Below are 22,091 nucleotides of genomic sequence, written 5' to 3' on the forward strand. Positions count from 1 at the left end.
TTTATGCTTCCTTTCCCTTTGTTCTCTGCTAGTATGTTCTGTACTTTTTGCTGGTTTTTTCCTTGTTTAGTAGTTTTGTTTTCTTTTTATCTCACGTATTTTTCTCTGCCCTGTTGTGTTGCGGTTCCCTGTTCCTCTCCAGCATTCACTGGTCTTGGACAGTTCTATCGCTGCTGATCATTAGGACTGTTACTGGTACTGGAGTTTGGGTTTCCCTGGGTTACCGTTTTCCTTTCTGGACTGATTTCTGCTGTGAACTACTGCTTGTTTCTGATTGTGAGTTGGGATGTCCCTGTTGGTTCTGTTTGCTCCTCGCCTGACTACCCTGTTTGTCTGACACTGATTCTCGCCTCACGATTTGGATTTGATTATCCTGGGACTCTGATCCCAGCCTGCCTGACTGTTCTCTTCGCTGCCGTTTATCTGTTCAGGAGCCGTGCAGCTTTAACTGTATTACTGTTTCAATAAATTGAAGTTCAGCATTATTCTGCTTTTGTGTCCTTCTTCCTCAGAACGTCACACATTCGGCTGAAATTGAATCGTAATGATCAGGGGACTGAGTGAAATGTGTCACACTGTGTGCTAAAGAGAATAAAACACCAATGCAACTGAAGAACTTTGCTGGTTATTAAACATTGCTCAACATGTGTTGGTTTTGACGGCCATTTTTTTTTATGCACAAACTACTCAGTCTGAGCCCATGTAGTTGTCCAATTTGACTCTCATGCTGATGCAATATGTATTATAAACTTGACAGGAGCAAGGTAGTTTGATCACTATTTTCTCAGTTGTTTAAAAAAATGATCAAAGTCAATATTTTAATTTGCTTATCCAGATCCTTATCCAAAAGGGAAGAACTTAACACATGGCAATCAAACAGAATAAGATTCAAACAGAGCCTATAAACACAATATGTCAGGGAGATAAACTCAGCAGCAGATGGCAGTCAAGGGTGCTGTACGCCTCATGGCCAAGGGGGCTTCAGCATGCAGAATGTTTGTGTGGTTAATTGTGGCATCAAAGAGCGAGTACAGAGACCTGGCAAACCGTCATTGAGAAACACTGACTCCTGCGTGCAGATTACAGTTAAAGCGTTAGTTCACCCAAAAATGAAAATTCTGTCAGTAATTACTCACCCTCATGTTGTTCCAACCCCGTAAGGCTTTCGTTCATCTTCGGAACACAAATTAACATTTTTGATGAAATCTGAGAGCTGTCTCACTCCTCCCTAGGCTTCTATTGATATCTGCCATCCCAGAAAAGTTAGTAAAGACATCGTTAAAATAGTCTAAGTGACTACAGTGGCTAGTTTATCAAACGACGAGAATACTTTTTGTGAGCAAAAAAAAAAAAGACTTTATTCAACTATTAATTTTCTTCAGTGTGGGCCTGAGTGAATTCACATAGTGTAACAGCGCAGCGCTTCTGGGTTGTACGCCAGAATGTAGGCTCACTATTGGCCAGCATTACACGCATCACACACATGACCAGCGTCGGCCAATAGTGAGCCTACATTCTGAGGTACAACTCAGAAGCGCTGTGCTGTTACACTACGTGAATTCACTCAGGCCCACACTGAAGAAAATTAATAGTTGAATAAAGATATTTTTTCTTTTATTTTTTTGCTCACAAAAAGTATTCTCTTCGCTTGATAAACTTAAGGTTGAGCCACTGCAGTCACTTGGACTATTTTAACAATGTCTTTACTAACTTTTCTGGGTTTGTGTTCCGAAGATGAACGAAAGTCTTACGGGGTTGGAACAATATGAGGGTGAGTAATTACTGACAGAATTTTCATTTTTGGGTGAACCAACCCTTTAATAAACAGAAAATGAAGTGTTCTAATTTCTCTTCCTCCTTTCTTCCCTCTTCTCCCAGTTTAGTCACATCAGTAATCTGATCATGTCACTACGATCTTCTTTTTCTCACCTGAGAGGAGTGGTGAACTGAGCAGACAAATAAATAAACTTTTTCCCACACTGTTTGGGTCTAACACAGCGTTTAATGGAAAAATCGATTCACTGAGGAAACACATCCGTCCGTGAGGTGCCGTTGTCTTAGTTGTTTCCCCCAGATGCGAGGCTCTTCATCTGACAGGTATCAGGTGAATACTAATGCTGAACCGCTCTGTCACTAAAGCAGACAGCTGACCTCAGAACAGCCGGCACAAAGCATGTGCTTTTAAAGGGGTCATAAGCCCTATTCGGACAGGATTAGCTTTACAAGGGTAGATAATAGTAATTTTACAAGGGTAGAAAATAGTAAAGGGTAGTAATGTAATTTTACCACAGGACGTTTGTAATATTAATGGCCAATTCGCACGGGATAAGATATCTCAGTTAAACTAGCAGAAGTGGGAGGGGTAACTCGATTTACACACCACCGTCACCCTCATGTCGTCATGTGTGTATTACGTTACTTCCTGATATCACGTGCGCGAACACATATAACCTATATGTATATATATAAAAATTATGTCCGGTCGAACGATGTATTAATTAACTTCAGATTGGATTGTGTTGGTAACAGGCACTTACCTAACGCTAAAAGATGTTTCGTGCCTCTAACAAGTGCTTTCGATCTTCTTTCTGATCTGAATGGTATGTGGAAAAGTTTTGCCACAGACTCGTCCCAGCGTCTAGAACGCAACTGAATGCTTTTTCAAGCGTCTCCATACTTGAAAAACTACTTTAAAACACGAAATGACAAAAAATTTACTTACATATTTACAGCATATTATTAGCATTACCTGAGGTAATTTTTCCGGACCTTTTTACTGAAGGTAAGTCTCCGTAATCTTTACTGACATTGTCCATTATGATTATTGAGATGGCACATTCGGACGAGACTATAATCACAGACAAGCTCTGCTAATTATTACTTTACACCACCTCTCCATGTTAAACTAGTCCCGTCCGAATAGGGCTTTAGTCTGCTTGCCTCAGACCTCCTTCTGGCTTGTATTGAAGAGCTGGGGAGGCAAACATTTGCATTTCAAGCAAAGAGGAGAGACTTCAATGACTTCAAACCACCAACCCTGCATGATTCATTTTCAGAACACCTGCGGACTTGTGTGGTCATGAAGCTGCCTACACAAATGCAAGCAAATCCCTACAAATCCACATGAACAGGGAACATGCCTCTGTGTAGACAAAGAAAGGTGCCTGAAATATGAATCTAATTTCATTGATGTTTCCAGGAGGATTTAATATGTAAATCAGACAGAATCTGAAGAGGAAATTTGTTGTAGAAAGAAGATTGCCAGGTTTACCAGTAGGAAATAAATTTCCCTGGTGATTAAGGCTCAAACATCTCAGGTTTGATCCCATGAAGTGCAGAGTTACTGAGAGCCTTATTGAGCACTTGAACACTTAACTCCTATGCTACATGCAGATTAGTGTGGTGTTGAACCAGACTGTAAAACAGACTAGTCAACTAGTTGCTGATCATGGCCTATAGACAGCGCAACAGGATAAGAAATATTTGATGTCCACTTTTACACTCTGTTTCAGTTAAAATGACAAATAAATGCATACTCAGAGCGCTCTGATAGATATGTTTGACAAAACCATCTGGATGCTCAAAATTGATCGCGTGAAGGCACGTTATAGGCTACACATATCACATGAAGATCGCGCGCACACAGAATCATTACGTAGAGCAGAAATATATTGCAAACTCTGCTCTGTGAGAGAACAGATCTAGCATATATTTCTTAGCAACTAAAATCCAGAGCTTCACTATAAGTAGAGTAGGCCCAGCAAACATTTGGACGTTGAAAAGACATCCCTCCAACACAGTTGAAATGGTTGAAAAATAGTTCCAAAATTAAATTTGAACGGACGGTTTTGACGTTATCTGGTCTGTGTTTTTTTTTTTTTTTACCGATTTATCCCGTCCTTCCGCGACTATTTGGCCAGGGACACGACATTGCCGTCGAACCAATGTTTGCAGGGAATACTTCCAGGTGCAATTCACACGCGATGCTTTCTCTCACTCTAATGCAATCATGTAATCCCAAAGATAAACAAAACTGTTAAAAAATAAACAAAAAAGCTGTTATTTAGGAGCAGTGCTGTGTCATATGCCATTAGGCAACCCGCGTTCGAGGTTCAGTATTTGTTCATCAATGACGTCATCGGCGACTAGTCAACTCGACTTTTATCACATAAAAGTCGTTCAACCATTAAGTGCTTTGGGTGAAATCAAGAGAAAAAAATGACCTTTAATGCTCTTCATCGCAAGCTGTTTTGGTAAGCCCTACTATCTACTATGTAAGCAGTAAGGTATAGCCTACTGTGCTCAGTGTTGTGAATATTGTCACTGCTAAAGGTAGGCTAAATGTTAGGCACGACCTACAGCAGAGCGATTAGCTTTAGAGCCTATACTGAAACAGTCAAAATACCCGAAAGATGATTAACACGGCAGGATAATTAGGCCGATTTTAGCCCCGATTCACCCCTTCCGACAATCTGAAATAGCCTACACATGTCCACCCACCGCCACAAATTCTCATTAATGTAAGTTAAAAATAAAAATAAAATTCTTATTACAGTGATACAAATAAAACCATATGATATATAATTTAATTTTGAAAAAAAAGAGTTTATGTATCATAGTATGTGCACTGTGTGTGCTTTTAATAGGCTATATGCTGATTTAAATAAAACAATCACATTAGAGTATTCTTTAATGAGAATCACAACTGAGATTACATAGGCCTATACATTAAGTGTGAAAATTTGCTTAATTGTCATGAAAATAATCTCAATGCAATATATTGTTACAATGTTACAAAAGATTTTCAACATTGATAATATTCATAAATGTCTCTTGAGCAGCAAATCATCATATTAGAATGATTTCTGAAGGATCATGTGACTCTGAAGACTGGAATAATGATGCTGAAAATTCAGCTTTGATCACAGGAATAAATTACATTTTAAAATATATTAAAACAAGAAAACAGCAATTTTAGGTTGTAGCCTAATAATATTTCAGAATATTACTATTTTTACAGTATTTAGATCAAATGAATGCAGTATTGGGGAGCATAAGAGACTTATTTCAAAAGCTTGAAAATAAATTAAACCTGTGTGAATCACACAGTAATTGTGGATAACAAACTGATATTAAACGTGAACACTTTCTCACTCACCCAGTGTCAGCATAAACAGTTTAACCAGCAGCCGTCAAAATGATACTTTGAGACTCTGGTTTGTTTAGGGTCAAAGCGCACATAAATAGCGGTTGATCTAACTCTGTGTGTGTTTATAACCAGTTGTGTTTTGCAAAACACGAAACAATGGTGGTGACTATAAATGATGTCAGCAGCTTTTCTGACAGTATACAGAAATAACACACAAGAAATCACACTGCAGATTGTAATTATACATTTAGACTGTTTGACTTTCTGTGAAACAGTAGAATCAATGAGGTTTCACAGGGGGCGAGTGACTCAAACATGCAGCGCCGTCTCTTCCTCTTTGGGCGCCTTTGGCTGTTTGTTTTCCACAGTTGGATTGGGTTCTGGGCTGTTGGAAAACCCATTTGTGGCGCAGCGGGAAAACCTGCCACTCCTACAAATGCATGGAAAAGCACAGTCAAGCTCTCAGCCACTAATGTGAATCAGGAAGGATGATGCAGTCAGTCTGTTTGTCTTGACTGTCATATAAAATCCTCGCAAAAAATATCATCTGTTAGTGGTGAGCTCTCTGACACAGAGCAGATATTTTTTTACCAACGTAGCTTGAATGTATATCTCTTCTGTCAGTATACTAGGAGTGCTAAAGACTGGGTTTCAGGGGTTTAAATAATGATTTCAACTTGGAAAATAGCATCAAGAAAAGAGATCTTTCTGAAACAGTGATTCCCAACTAGACCCAAAAGTTTAAAGTGTATTTAAACAAAAATTGAAATATAGTAATAATACTATTAAAGGGTTAGTTCACCCAAAAAGATAAATTATATAATTAATTACTCACCCTCATGTCATTCCAAACCCTCAAGACTTTCATTCATCTTCAGAACACAAATGAAGATCTTTTTGATGAAATCTGAGAACTTTCTGTTCCTCCATTGACAGCTACGCAACTGCACTTTGTCGCTTCAAAAAGTTAATAAAGAGATCATAAAACTAATCCATATGAATTGAGCGGTTTAGTCCAGATTTTCTGAAGAGACTTGACCACTTTATATGATGAACAGATTGAATTTAGGCTTTTATTCACATATAAACATTGATCAGTGAACATAAACAGAAGCTCAACCGAACCTGCTTGACGCGTGAGAACAAACCTCTTGCAGAAGCTCTGTGACGTCGAAGTCATTAGTAAACATTAGCTATGGATGAACACCAGTTGTTTGAAACGGCTTTGGCCGCTACAATGAACGAGTTAGGCTTGGCTTTTTATCTAAAAGAGGAACGGAAGACGGCGCTCGAATCGTTCCTTTGCAAGAAGGGCGTTTTTGCTGTTTTGCCGACCGGATATGGCAAGAGTCTAATCTACCAGTTAGCTCCGCTGGTAGCTAAGCGTATGGGGCTTGTTGTGATTGGTCGTAGTGTTATCCAATTGCGTGCAGTGAGATTTTCAAATGTTTAATTAAACATTTGAACCATTAATATTTCAGATTTAGGTCTGGATTTCCAGGCTACAGATGAAGTGGAATAAATGCACTTGGTCAAATAGAGTGGTGCAAGTATGACGTCCCTTTGGAGGGCAACCGAAAGTTCGCATCACGCTGGTTCCCTCGACAAAAACCCAATAGGATCATAAACAAAAGTTTATGATACTTGCACGTTTTGTCCATCAAGATAATTATCACAGATGAACCTTAACTTTTATGAATTTTGAAGCCTAAATGCAGTCACCAGAAGTAAATGCTAAAGGTAGGCTTTAAACTAACTACACCACGCCCCACGACTTCAGTGTCGACACCACTAAGCTTCCGACAACTCTTTCAGTTTTTATCTAAAGTTAGAATGGTTTATAAGAGCATTATAAACATGATGAGGCTGTAAAAGCGGACTGAGTTTACCTGTTCGGCGGGAGGACGTTTAATCTCCTCGACAGACTCTGTAGTCCCATTTAGCCACTTGTTAGCAACCGCCTTTTTCAAGACACGTAACAGCTTATAATATAATAAAATATCACGAGTGGGGTTATATTGATGATTTATGTTGTAGAATAAAACATTAAAGTGTCATGAGCTTGTGTTCCTTATGTCAACATATATACAGACCTTATATCAGCCATTTAACCAAAACCCCATCCAAAAAACCCATTGACTTCGGGACAAGTGTTAAAATGCTCGCTTCTGTGTTTTGGCCAACAAAGTGCACACCTGCACAACTCTATGCACAGATGTTTCAGAGACATTTTCATTCAATACTTTACACTGCTTGATACAGATTGTACAATAATAAAGTTCAACATAAGCCATACTATTTAAATACCAGTGAAGTGGTCTACGTTTTTTATTAGGATAAACATGACACGACATAACATCGCGCCAACATGAAAAGAGCTTTTACTGTTATAAAAACACGGATTTGTGAGCATTAGTGGAACTGAAGGTGTGAGAATAAACACGAAACACACGTGATCGTTGTCATCTGTGAATCTGGCCAATCGTGAAAGAACTTTGTCGTCATCAGAGCTCATGAGAAGCTGCGCAGAATGAACCAGCCGCTGCTCTCGAATCGCTCTCGCTGAACTTTGATGGCAAACGTCACAGTCACGTGGCGTCGGCGCTGTCTCAGGTTGGACACAATTTCTAACCGGCATGCGCTGCTTCATGTCAGCCGGCGATCGGTCTGCGCAGCGCTGAATGAAGTCGAACAAGCCTAATGGAAGATCTCACGTCTTAGCTCATAGTCATAAGAACCAATCAGAGCGGTTCAACAAATGGTTTAGTCACGTGTGTTATGCGTGTTGTTTGAATTTAAACACAAGTAAATATATAAGGATTTCAAACATATCTTTGGAAAATTGATTTATGATGCAATTCAAATAGTATGATGTTGAAATCCTTGATGGAATTTCAATAGTAGCCTATTACAATTAACGTTACGGACAACTACCCTGGTAATCAGTGTTGGGAAAGTTCACTTTCTACATGAACTATTTCAAAGTTCAGTTCACAAATTTTAAAATGAACTAGTTCAGTTCATAGTTCATACTTCAAAATTTTGAACTAAGTTCACAGTTCCAAAAATGAACTAGTTCATAGTTCTTTTTTTCCATATGTTGCTGCGAGCTATTATTTTTCAAAATTATTGCCACAGCCCATATAGAACCACAGACAGCAATTATTTTATCAGTTTTAACACTGAAGCTATGCGTCAGATTTCATCTTCATATCCAATTTTGAATCCTTATCCAACCAGGGTTTACATTATTGAGGGGACAACATTTCCCATTTGTGTTTTAATATCACTATTATAGTATGATCACTGAATAATATCATTATATATATATATCATATATATATATATATATATATATATATATATATATATATATATATATATATATATATATATATCGTCATTGTCAAATGCAAGTATACTTGCAATAGTTCCATTTTAGTTCCGTTTTAGCACAATCATATATACTTTAGTATATATTTAGTTGGACCTCAGCGCTATTTCTAAATAACTAAAGTGCATTAAGTACAAAATTAGTTGTTCCAATTTATCAGGTTCCAAGTATAGGCCTATACATTTAGTATGCCAAAGTTACAATTGCATGGTATTTTATAGTATTATTATTTATAGTATACTTAGCATAAAATAAATGTATTTCAAATACACTTTTGTATTTTTTTCCCACACTGTTTAGAAGTCGTATGGCAGTAAACATTGATTTATACAGATGTGTTTGGTATTCTCTTCAAAAATGAACAATCTGTCATTATTATTTGACAGTACCAAGAGAAGCCACAAGGGGAGGATGTGTGCCAGTGATTCAGGACAGAACTCATATTCATCCACTCATTATTTATGATTCTCAGAGTAGTTGATTTTCTCTAAGAATAAACTGATGTGGAAATTGTGTTTGTTTCAAACATAGTTTAATTGCACCATAAGCTTGAACACTGATTAAGTTATTATTGGAGGATGGAACAAGATGAACCTGGTCCTACAAAATGACCCGGTCCAATCTAATGACTCCCACCATATACTGTACAGTACAGTAGCTGCCCACACAATTATGGATTTCCTACTGTTGACACCGGTTATGTGGGCTGCTCGCATCAGGGTAAGCACAGCTTGCAAAAGGTTACTGTCGGTATTGTCATGCTTTAGCCTTGAAAACAGGCAGTTTCCAAATGGCTGTGGTGCATGTCATAAATTCCAGCTTTGTGCAGCTCATAACTTACTGTCTTTGGTGAAATAGGGCAGAGATGTGCTGATTGTATCCCTGAGGTATCCCCTGTCTGTCAGTGAGCTTCAACTAACAACCACTGTTTTTTATTTGTAGAGGCAGTTTGTCCATATTTAGTATATGCTGTTATTAAAGGAACAGTTCACCCAAAAATGTATTATAATTTACTTGCACTCATGTCATTCCAAACCCGTGGAAGCTTATTTCCACCATAAATAAAAATAAAAAGGTATTGCAACTTTTTATTTCACAATTCAGACTTTTTTCCTCTCACAATTGTGATTTATATCTTACAATTCAGCCATTTTTCTCCATAATTATAGAGTTTATATAATTCTGACTCTCCCAATTTTTTTCTCTCTCTCTCGAATTTCTAAGTTTACATCTCGCAATTCTGTTTTTTTTGTTTCCACCACAGAATAAAAAAAGGTAATTGGGTCTTTCTCAGTTGTTCACCAGCACATGATTTGGTCACACTTTTTTTTGTTCTTTTTTTTTTACAACAAGGAATTAATAAATGCATGCTGATGAATAGTTGTCTTAATCCGCGTACCCTAGTTTTGCATTGATGTAAAAAGACTGAGACCTCATGTTGGCAAAAAGTTTAAATCTTAACTATGAAATGAAAACCAAAAAAAAAAACTATAAAAAAAACTCCAAGTATGTTTTTTTAATGTTTGATTATATTTTATTAGTGCTGTCAATCGATTAAAACAATTAACTAATTGCACATTTCTGGGATTAATTGCGATTAATCAAACCTAACATTAGTTTTTAATTTATTTTTATATTGTAATAATTTTACTTTTTATCTTAAAATTAATGTAGAAACAACATAAAGACAGTATATTTTTAATATTTGATCTAATAGGTAGGAAATATACAGAAATTGAATAAAGTTATTAAACACTTCACAGTCACTGCATAAATTATAAATTAAATGTAGATTAATCCTTATAAAAGCTACAAAAGTTCGGTCGAGAGCAATGAGTAATTTTCTTTTGTTTTTTGATTCACATTACTGACAGTCTCACAGAAGCGGGTTTATTAGACTGCGGTCACTTTAAGATCTGAAGGACGCAGATCTGGATCTACAAGCATCCGATGTCGTCACGTCAAAACTTTTTGCGTTCATTTAACACTTTTTAACTAATTTAAGGCTAAGGATACTCGACAAAGATAACATTTTGGCATACTTTTGTGCGTTGATGTGCAGTGCAGTGCAAGGCAGACACCAACTGAGTGCGTGACCATGCACTCGCACAAATGCGACCATGTCAAATTGTAACTCGCACATTCTCAAAAAATGGTCGCATATATCAACCATTTTGGTCGCAGTCTCGAGCCCTGTTTTTATAGTTTACATAGTATAGAGTTTATATCTCACAATTAAAAGTCACAATTACCTTTTATTATTATCTTACTCTGTGGATATATTTAAAAATAGGTTTCCATACAAACAGGGGCGTGTCTAGAGCATTTTCAGTGGGGGGGCCATGCTGGGGCACTTCCTCCAAACGGGGTGGCCGCCAGTGACCAAAAAAAAAAAAGAAAAGCTAAATTCTACAGCATATTATGTAAATCCTATTGATATTATTATTTTATTTTTAACTTGAATAAAGTTACTTGTAACAAATGTAGTAATAAAGCACATTTTTGATTAATTTAGTTTTTGTCATCCCTGTATATATCCATTAAGTTAAATTTGAGAGCCAGTGTTTATTATTTTTAGTGTTTCCATAAAACTAACAAGTTTATAAAATAAAAGCAATTTTAATAATGAGCAATTTTAAAACCCCAGAAGCAGAAACAATGTCAATTATTTTCTTTTAATAAGTAGTTTGGCCATTACAATATACAGTAGTTTTATTCACAATCTGTTTCAAATAATAAATAAATAAATCCCCCGACTGTAATAATTCAAATGGTTTGGCAAAAACATCATAGTGTTTCATTCAACATTTCTTTCATATTAATTTACAAAAAAGCTGAGTAACACAGAGTTAAAGTTTTAGCATTGTAACAGTTTAAATGAAAACACCACAGTTTAAAAATAAAATATGGAACCATTACATTGTGCTCTGCTAATATATTAAAGAACAGTCTTTAGTTTAGAAACAATAATACCTGCCAACTTTTGAGTTTAGCTTGGAGTGAGGGGGGAGGGTATATAATAAGTGTATTGTGATTGTCACTAACATTTTAGTAACTAAACTGAATTGTATTAGGTTTAGTGACAACATGTTACAATGTTTACATGGTACAATTTCTGGTAAGCTACGCTTTTTTATTATTTCAATTCAATTATTGTGATTTGATTTAATATTGACTCATTTGGATAAATATTAGGTAGGCTACACAAGATTATTTTTTCTCAAGAAAAAAACAACTCACCTAGAGAGCCCTGTCAGCTGGTAGTAGGCTATTATTTAAGGTTAAAAACAACTCAAATTAAATATAATGCATTTTTTTTATTATAATAACAACTTTATTTAATGATACAAGTAAAAATATAATAAATATGTAATATAGAACACATAATTAGCTAAATACTCTCTATAGCTATTTTTTTCTTGCCAACTATGTGCTAACTTATAGCATATATTATGTTTATTAAATGGCTTTCCTGAGGTAAATGTGACATAATTGTTCTCCAGCTATGTTATTGACCTCTTCACACTGATGAAAAACACTGATTGATCGATATTATGTATGAGGAATATACATTTCGGTAAGTTGTACTGTATCTTTCAGTGTTCATTCATGTTTTTTTACTATTATTAGCTAGTAGATATGATCGGTTCACGTCACATTTACAAGCGCCAAAACGGTATTTATTGTTTGAATTTCGTAATAAAATTGACAGAATCTGAGAGCTGAGTTTTTTATATCATAAAGTAACTTGCTCTGTTTAGTCTGTCGGTCTCCGTGGCCTCTTTGCTTCGCGATTTTTCTGTGCGTGTGAAAACTGCGTGTGTCTCACGGTGAATGCGTGAGAGTTGGCAGCTCTAGCAGAAAGAGAGGAAAACAGTCGAAAAAGAAAGAAGGCAGACCTCAACTAAAACAGCTGGAACTTCTGGAACTAAAACTTCTGTTTCGGTGGTGACTGGCAGCTCTGTTTGGTGTCTTGACTTCACACTCTTGATTGATAAAGTAAAAGTCCAAGTCCGCGACGACCGTTGTTTCTCTGGCGCTGCACTTCTTTGAATCGCGAACTTCAGTAGAGTCTATAAACTGATTGGCCGTAAAATGAACCAATCACAAGACATCTATAGGGGGGGCACCTGGGGTGGCCAATCGAATTTCAGGGGGGGCCGGTGCCCCCCCTGGCCACCACGTAGACCCGCCCCTGCATACAAACCTGTATGCGTCTCAAACAGAAGAGAACAGACAACAGGAGTGGGAAATCACAACACAGGAATGTAAGGAAATGCTTGAATCCAAACAGGTAATTTAGCTGAATATAAAATCTTTGTATCTTTTTCACAGATAATCGGGCTGGAGAGGATTCAGAGGACTGCTGCAGGAGCCAGGTGAACTGGTGAACGGATAACAGTTGACAGATGTCTGGAAAACAGGCAGGTAGTCAAGTAAGTCCTTCTCATGTGTGAGCGACGAGACCAGACAATGAGGTGAGTGTGAGAGCTTGTATATAAATGAGTCCTTAATTGGTAATGGCAGGTGGAAGGTATTCTGGGAATTGGGAATGGGTGGAAGGAGCTGAGTATACTGAGGAGACTGATGGATTTGTGACAGTAGAGGAACAGTAAGGTTTGAGTAATGACACGTGAAAGATAGGTGCAATATGATAATGAGGAGGGAGGTTGAGCCGGTTAGTCAATTCATTGATCTGTCACTGGATGGTGAAGGGACTGATGTATCTGGGATTCAGCTTGCTACAAGGGAGTCGAAGGCAGATATCCCTGGTGGTGATCCAGACCTTCTGCCCAGGGTGTAAATAGGAGTAGCAGCTCTCCGAGCGTCAGCCTGGCTCTTGTGCCTTAGAACCGCCCCCTGTAGATGGATATGGGCCATGGATGGATAGACCCAGACCATCTTGCTCTCTTTAAACCACTGGTCCACAGCTGGAACCTCCAAAGTGGTTGGCAACAGGCAGTGCCAAAACTGGCCCGTCAGCAATAATATCTGGCCCGCGCCCGCAGCCAGATCATTTTGATAGCAGCTGGTTCTGAAATAGATCAGTCATGACAGCAACAATTACTCTTTCAAAATAAAAGTATCAGAACTTTTTTGCAGCAATGTTTTATTTTTAAAATGAATTGAGAGCTTTTCATTTGTAAAGTTCTGAAAGACATTCAAAAGAGTCTGTGGATCGCTTCGTTGCAGAAAAGACACACCGGCTTTGCATTCACAAAACTAGGTAGGATGAACGCATAGTTGTCTTTCCATTCTTCTTTGTAGCCTATGCCATTTTGACTCAAACATGCCATTAATGGGCTTATTTATATCCATTCCGCATCGCCCACATATGTGTGTTTTAGCAAGGCCGTCTGTGTTGCAAGTTGGTGAATGAAGATACTTGCCAGGTTGTGTGTCACTACTGCTTTATTAATTTATGTGTCCCACCACACAAATGTGTCCCTACTACAGGATTTAACACAGAGTAACAGCTCACTACCAGTTACAAAAGACACCGTGACAGTCTGTCATAGGCCATTCTAGTTACATTTTTCATCAATTCATTTCTTAAATTATCTTTGACTATGTTCTGGCCCACCATCTAATGGAGAAATTGTTTTTTTGGCCCAATGCCAAACTTACTTGCCGACCCCTGCCCTAAAGGCTCTCCTGACCAGGGAAACAGGGGCGGCAGAAAGCGGAGTACGCACTGAAAGGGTATGAGTCCAGTGGTGGCATGACGGAGGGAGTTTTGTGCATACTCAGCCCAGGTGATGTAACGGCTCCAGCTGTATTGGTGGTTGTGGCAGTCGGACCTCGGGAAGCGTCAGATCTCCTGTATCTTGCGCTTCAACTGCCCACTGGGCTGAGGGTGGTAGCAAACTCACTGACACACCTAGAGCTGGAAGAAGGATTTTCAAACCCTTGAATGAATTCGGAACCCGATCGGATACAATGTCCTCGGGTAAGCCATAGTTTCAAAAGACATGGTTGAACCAAGCGGAAACCTTCTGGTCTCTCTTGAAACACGGAAGTGACTTGAACTGCAATTCAGCAGCTGGCCACTAGAGACAGGCTCCAAAAGAGAGTCAATCCCATATATAGCCCATGTTAATATGGCCAACTTTACAGCAGAAAAAAATATGTTTACAGCCTGGTACAAAAAGTGGTTTTGGTCTATATAGCTAATTTTGCCCTACATGACAACTGTGAGGGGGGTGAATTTTTTTTATAACTCATCCGTTTAAATTCTATTAAGCCTTAAAGTTCTGCATAATTAAGGGCGTGGCCACTTGAGAGTGACAGGTGGATTGCCATTGCTGTCACTACTAGCACTACAATACACTGTTGGAAACACAACTTGCAAACGTCTTAATTGACTTTGTCAGCAATAAAAAATGCAGCTTGTGAATGACTCCGTACTGCAGATAAGAATATATCCATATACACATAACAGGATAAAAAAAGAATATCAAAATATGGGAACACTATTTTGATGGGGGCGAAAGGCGAAACATTCTGATTTACATCATTGTACAACTTTCTGAAAAAAGTTTTAAATGAAAAACATTCAGAAATTTGGTCTCAGACTTGGTACTGAATTTACTTGGGATTCATGTTCGGGATCATATAGGTTCTTCAAAGAATACCATTGTATTGCCATGTATTATTCCATGTCAAAACGTGTGGTATTATTGTGGTACTTTTTTGTTAGTGGCTGAAGATTCATTCAAGTTGCAGTAGGGAAAGAGAAGCAAAGAAGTCTTCAGTTTTCAGAAGCTTAATTTCTCTTGGCTAATACCTCACCTTATCCCTGTTTCCTCTCATAACTCCTCATTTTGCCAAACAAATAATCAGTGCAATGGCTCTTCGTAGTACTTACAGGGGCTATTGCTGATTAGGCTACAAGATGGCAGACACTCATTAACACTCATTACGTAAAACTGTTATCAGACAGGAGCCATCAGTAATCAGGGAGCTGATCCATTTTGTTCCTCCTTGTGCTGTTTGATTGCCACCCTGCAGTCGTGTAGGCAGCTGCTTTCTGAAGAATGATGTGGTTATTTTTACAAGCAACAATGACAGACAGGTCGATCTCGATAGGGACCTTGGAGACGGCCCCTCAGCATCGGCGTTCTCGCGTTCCAGCCGGTTGTAGCACAAGTGCAGCTTAATTCGTCATTGGGAAAGACAATACCCACATGAGCCGTTTTGTTTTGAACAATGCATTGAAGAACGTAAATGGCAAACATGCCCATCACTTGCAGGAGACATGCAGCTGCCATTCCCGCTCTGACCCTAGTCCCTCTGTTGCAGCCATCGGTGTTATTTTAGAAAGCCTGAGATATTGGACTGTCTAACGGTCCCATCTCTAATGGAAAACTCAGTTAGATTGTGCAGGTCAGCAGGACTGAGAGATAGGCTGCTCATCTTTCAATATATGGTTGTTGACAGATGACAGCATCGGTATAAAAGTAATCTTCTTGTACTTCAGACTTCAAAGGCCAAGAGCCCCATGTCAAACTTGAAATAGGACCTCATTTCACCACCTTCACCGCCACTGAGCAGCACACAAAGACCAGCTGCATTATGGGAACTCCTAAAGGAGCATAACAGGTGCTCAGGTGCAGCTGAATGAAGAAACAAACTTGCTTATAATGATCAGTGAACATGCTGCATTATCCAGACACCTGTGGAGGCTAGGTATTATCGTAGAATATCACAAATGTGTACTTTTCACATGCTCCCTCACTGCATGTAGTTAAATTATGAGCAATTTTGTGATGGTGTAGGTTACATCAAATTCTACATTTGAAATATGGCATAAACTCAGGGCTATTGACTTCCGTTCCTGGACGGTGACGACCAGCAGAGTTTAGTTTTAATTGAGTCAAACACACCTGGCTATTAGAATCACTTAACTCTTTTTAGATGATTATGTTTCATAATCTTTTTGATTATGATGTGTTTAATTAAAGTTTGAACTGAACTCAACGGGTAGTGGCCTTCCAAGAAGTCCAGAAGTAGTTCAAAAGAAAGAAATTACAAAGGATAACTTAAAGGGTTAGTTCACCTATAAGAAGAATTAAGACTTAATCTGATCTTCGAAACACAAATGAAGATATATAGGGCCCTATCTTGCACCCAGCGCAATTGACTTTGTACACCGACACGTATCATTCCTATTTTGCACCCGGCGCACAGCGGACTTTTCCCTCCATAGATGCACGTCGATAAATTATGAACTCGCGCTCCCCGGGGCGGTTCAGCGAAAAGAGGAGGCGTGTTCCGGCGCAAACATTCCCTGGTGCTATTTTGCAGTTTCTGAAAACAATTCCACCACAGACCAGGAAAAACCTCGTCTAAAGTCAGTGGCGCGTTCAGATGCTATTTTAAGGACACATGCTTGGCCATAATGTAGCGTGTGCACAACGCGCTTACACTTTGATTCTCTCATCTACACACAGACGCAGTTGATATTTTTGCAAACCATACATAATTACAAGGAAAAATATTCCACACGAGGGAAGTCGTTGTTGTGTCCATGAAGATGTGAAAAAATAGGCATAAATCTAGCTTACAGATTTACCCAAATTATTATACGCCTGTTTAACCGAAGCTAATTTGGGTGTGTTTCTCCATCCCCATACAATGTCACTTCTCTGTCTTTTACGGCCCTGATGAGAACGTCGGTCTCCTCGGCTGTGAACCGCGCCTGGCAAATCCGCCATTATAATAGCAATCCGCCATGGAACAAGCGCGCCTGCTCTTAAAGGGAATGTGAGATGACGCTCTGATTGGTTTATTTCACGTTATAACCAGACCACACCTATGAATAATGAAGCTACTTCAGACCAACCCCTTTTAGACTTGCGTCGGGCACAAGAGTCATTTATCCCGGCGGTATAATAGCAACAGCGACCCAAGACCCGCCCACAAAGTTACTTGGGTTTCGCGTTTGATACTTGCGTTTCAGATCGTTAAAATAGGGCCCTTTGAATGAAACCTGACAGATTTCTGTCCCTTCATATAAAAGTCAATTCCACCAAAAATTTGCTTCAAAAAGTTAAAAAATGACATCATCTTTGCTTGACGTTCAAAAACCAATAGGTTTGTTCTCGCGTGTCAAGCAAGTGCGTTTGAATCTCCGTAAGAACCAATGAGGTTTGTGTATCAAGTACAGCTAAGCTTCCATTTACCATATTTGATGTGCTCTATATGTACTGTAGGTGTGTCGATCATGTTTATATGTGATTAAAAGCCTAATTAAATCTGTTCATCATACTGTATAAAGTGATTGTGTCCCTTTGGAAGACTTGGATTAAACTGTTCAATGCATTTGGATTACTTTTACGATGTCTTTCTAAACTTTTTGAAGACATCTTTCAGGTCTCATTAAAAATATCTTCATTTGTGTTGTGAAGACGAATGAAAGTCTTATGGGTTTGCAACAACATAAGGGTGAGTAATGACATAATTTACATTTTTGGGAGAACTATCTTTTTAAATATTAATTTAATAATATTTAGGCAGTTAATCACTGCCTTTCTGAAATATGGCCATAACGCATTCTTGCAAGTTAAACTCTTTCCCCGCCAGAGTTTTTGAAAAAAATCACCTGCCAGCGCCAGCATTTTGATAATTTTTGAAACTTTCATGGACCCCAGAACATTTTATTGAATGAATATCAACATACATTGTATTAAAAGAAAGAACAGAGCCTCTGCTTTTAAACATTTTGAACAAAAGTTCACATTTTGAACATTTTGTTTTCGTGAAAGACTACACCTGGATCGGATTCAGAATGATGTTTAAAACATTGATGGAGTAGATCGAGTCTGTCAACTTCCCCAAAGCTTCACAGTCCTATACCTCTTCATGGGTTTCATTTGATAACGTTAGGCAGTTTTGACTTATATGCTGTTTAATGTTTGATGATTGCTTTAGATTACATGTGTGCAAGCAATGCTTCTATCGCTTGTTTCTGCTTCTTCTTCATCTGTGTTTTGATTCTGAGATCCTGCACTCTTAGGAAGATGTGTAATAGCGTACCCTACCGGATTACAGTGAGTTAATATTGGTTTTATAGCCTACAAAAGTACAACAGACAAGTGTGTAAAGTAAGGATAAAATGGGGAATGTCCAAAAAAACTGGGCATTAAAATACTTTCTTACACCACAGGATCTATAGCTCGTTCAAAACATGTCACATTAACTAGCAACGATGACATGGGCTATTTCTGAGAAAGCAGCATGAATTTGAGATACTGCTCTTATACAACAATTCAATAAAATGTTTAATATTAAGTAACATATTAGAACCAATATTGTCAGTTCATTTGTTCAAATCAGTTGAATGAATGATTTAGTGACTCACGTCACTCGGGCTGCATCCGAAATCACACAGTGTCTGATTAGTCTAAATACTTTTTTGAGAAAAAAATACTTTTTTGACACTTTGCGACTATATACTGTATATATATATATAAAAAAAGTTCTATATATGAATACAATCCCTCCAGGATTTCATGATTCTGCGATCACAGAATTTGAGGGACTTTTGTCTTATTTCCACAATTTTTCCGCAATAAAATGTTAACCTGAGGGGGCGGGAAACAATGTTAGCTAATTAACATCCATAATTTATCAAACACAATTCTGTATTTTCCACAAAATTATGAGTCAATTATTTGTAATGCCTTGTGTGTGGGGGAGAAGGTAATTTCAGTAATTATGCACAAAATGTACAGGTAATTGTACTGCCATTAACACTGATTACCTAAGTACATCATGATTATTGGTTGGCTTTCATGGCAAGATAACACAAAAATGCTGCAAATATAAAAAAAAATAAAAATGAGAAAAGCCGCAGTAAATTTAGTTATTTTATGCTGCAAAAATCTGATATAAAAATATGTGAATGTAATCTGGACATACTACATTCATCATGTGAACTACAGTGTCAGTTGTGTAACCCTCTCCTGAGGCCTCATGGGATAGTAAAGTGTCTATTGGATGCACACGTAAGACGTTAGGTTAACAGATTAAAAAATTAAAGCACTTGGATTGGAATATATTGGATTATAAATAATTTGATTATATTACATTTTAATCAGACTAGTCACTTAACATTGCATATCTAATCTGCTCCTGACGAACACATAAATTATTATTTGAATTATCACTCAGTAAGTCATTTAGCCATGTATCTGTGTCTTTCAAACACAGTCAAATTCAAGCAAATTCATTTAATTTCATATTCAAATGCACCTTTTCTGTCAGCTGAACCTCTCTGACCTAACATATTTACTTGAAGTACCTCCTGAGATTTAAGTTAATAAGTTAGGTCAATAATAAATTCAAGTCAATAATAATAATAATAATAGTAAGTAATAATCAAATTAATTTCAAGGTTCTCTTTCGGTTAATGGTCACATGACATGCAGGTAAACAAATATTTTGTTTAAATTTTCTAAATTTGATTACTTGATAGCTTTTCATTAAACTCTGAAACCATGACATAATGTAATATTTAATGCAGTTCATGGTGTTGATAACAAAGAATGTAAAAATGTTTCTTTATCTTTGCATTTTATATCAATGTGGTACAAGATTATCCTATTCCGATCAATGTGACAAATGAGTTAGGTCAAATGTAATCTAAAATTAATAAGTAGTCTGATTTTATTACCTTAAATATGTAATGTGATGGATTACGTTACTAACTACAATTGTTGTCATGCAATTTGAAATCAGTAACCGACTAGTATTCTAACCATCCCTGACTTTATAGTTTGGAAATATGCATGTTTAGATACAGATATTTATATATAATGCACTGAGACATAATTTTCATGGCAATTGCGCACATTTCCATTACAGCAAAATGTCCTACATTATGGTAATGAGAATTGTTGCATTACAGAAATGAGTATATTGTTTACTACAGCTTTTTTTCAATATCCCAATATTGGTCATCTTGGTAGGGAAATATATATATATTAAGCTGTAACATGAAATCTACAGATGGTTTCGAGTCCTTTTGTTCACACTGTCTCAGCAGCATCTGTCTTCACATGACAAGCTCCCTCCTTTCGTCCTGCCCTTAGTTGTCACCTTTTCTGTCTGTATGATTGATTCACAATGTCTTACGAGGCATCTTCACCCCCATCTTCAGTAGTCAGGGATCAGGTGTCCAGTTATTATAAGCGTCTAATGGTGACGCAGACTGCTTTGGGCGTCACTGGGGGAAACACACATGTGAGACTTTCCTCTCTCCTTTGAGTTCAAATCTCACTCTTTTCCAAAATAGCTTGAGGGCGTATATATTTATACCGGTGTACATCAGAGGCCTGAACGCGTGAACTCGCTGACAACTGCATCTCTGTGAGAAATGGTCTGAGACAGAGGTATGAGGTAATAGTCAGGGCTTGTACATGATGGTGGTGCTCAGTATCTGGTCCTCTACACGCTGAAGACTCCTTCTTGGAATCAGACTTCAAATGATTTAAGGCAGACAGATGGTGTGTGCATACATTATCTGTACCTATATCAACAGTTTCATTTAACACTATAACACTAAATCTATCTAAGCTCCCTCTATTCACTGCCAAATATGGAAAATAACCGTGGGAAATGAGCAAGTGAGGAATCAAAACAGACCCAGTAGAAAGTTGCAAACAACTTTTTTATGTTGTGCTAACAGGCAATTGTGGGGGAAAAGGGAATGATACACAAATAACAAGAATTTTTTTTTTTTGATCTAATGTAACAATACAAAATCATGCATGCAAACTTAAAGAAAATTGCGTTTTAGGTAAACTTGCTCAGTAAATGTGAAAAGTTAATTTGAACATATAATTAAATGTCATGCAGTTCACATAATGTGGTTTTCTCAAAGAGTTACCTTAACCATTGTGGTAAGTTATCTTTTTCAAGTACTTACTTTTGTGATTATAGTGTTATTGTTTTTACTACATTATTTAAATTAGTAAAAATTAGAACAAAATAATTTGAATTAGAACAAAATAATTATAAATAGTTTTATTAAAGCATATAAAAATGCAGTCACATTTGCTCTGCACATTTTTTCATGTCATCCATTTCAATAAGACTTCGCATGATCAGGATTGTTGCGTGTTGCGAATTTGTCGCACAAGACCAGCAGAAAACAGCTTGGTTTGTAGATCGCTATGCTACATCGATAATGGAGAGAGTTTGGGGTAACGTATTACAAGTCACGTGAGGTATGTAATCAGATTACTTTTACTTTCAAGTAACAAGTAATGCATTACTTTTAAATTTACAGCAAATATTTTGTAATGTCCAATTCTTCCACAATCCAGAACGGCAGTGCAGCTGAAAGATTTGTTTGAGTTGTGCCCTCTACTGTACAAGTGTGAATTTGCATTTCCTTCAGCATGAGGCTTATTCAGTTCACTTTTGATGTGAAAGGGCCTTTACATTTGCCAAATATAGCTATAACTAGTTTTGTTATTAAAAAAACAAGCAAGCCCAGCCCAGATGAGAAAAAGCAATGCAAAAGTAACTTAATAGATTACT

At 37.5% G+C, this 22,091-nt stretch overlaps 1 protein-coding gene across 1 annotated transcript in view; it reads left to right on the top strand.

Moving 5' to 3' along the window:
• Positions 1-12,935: 12,935 nt before the first annotated feature.
• dlk2 (delta-like 2 homolog) overlaps positions 12,936-22,091 on the top strand; it is a 47,997-nt gene continuing 38,841 nt past the window's right edge. The window contains exon 1 of the mRNA XM_081350319.1: positions 12,936-12,979. The gene's annotated coding sequence lies outside the window, so the exon portion shown is untranslated. The remainder of the gene's footprint in view (positions 12,980-22,091) is intronic.

This window comes from Scardinius erythrophthalmus, assembly GCF_964197995.2.
Source record: "Scardinius erythrophthalmus genome assembly, chromosome: 21".
Lineage (NCBI taxonomy): Eukaryota > Metazoa > Chordata > Actinopteri > Cypriniformes > Leuciscidae > Scardinius > Scardinius erythrophthalmus.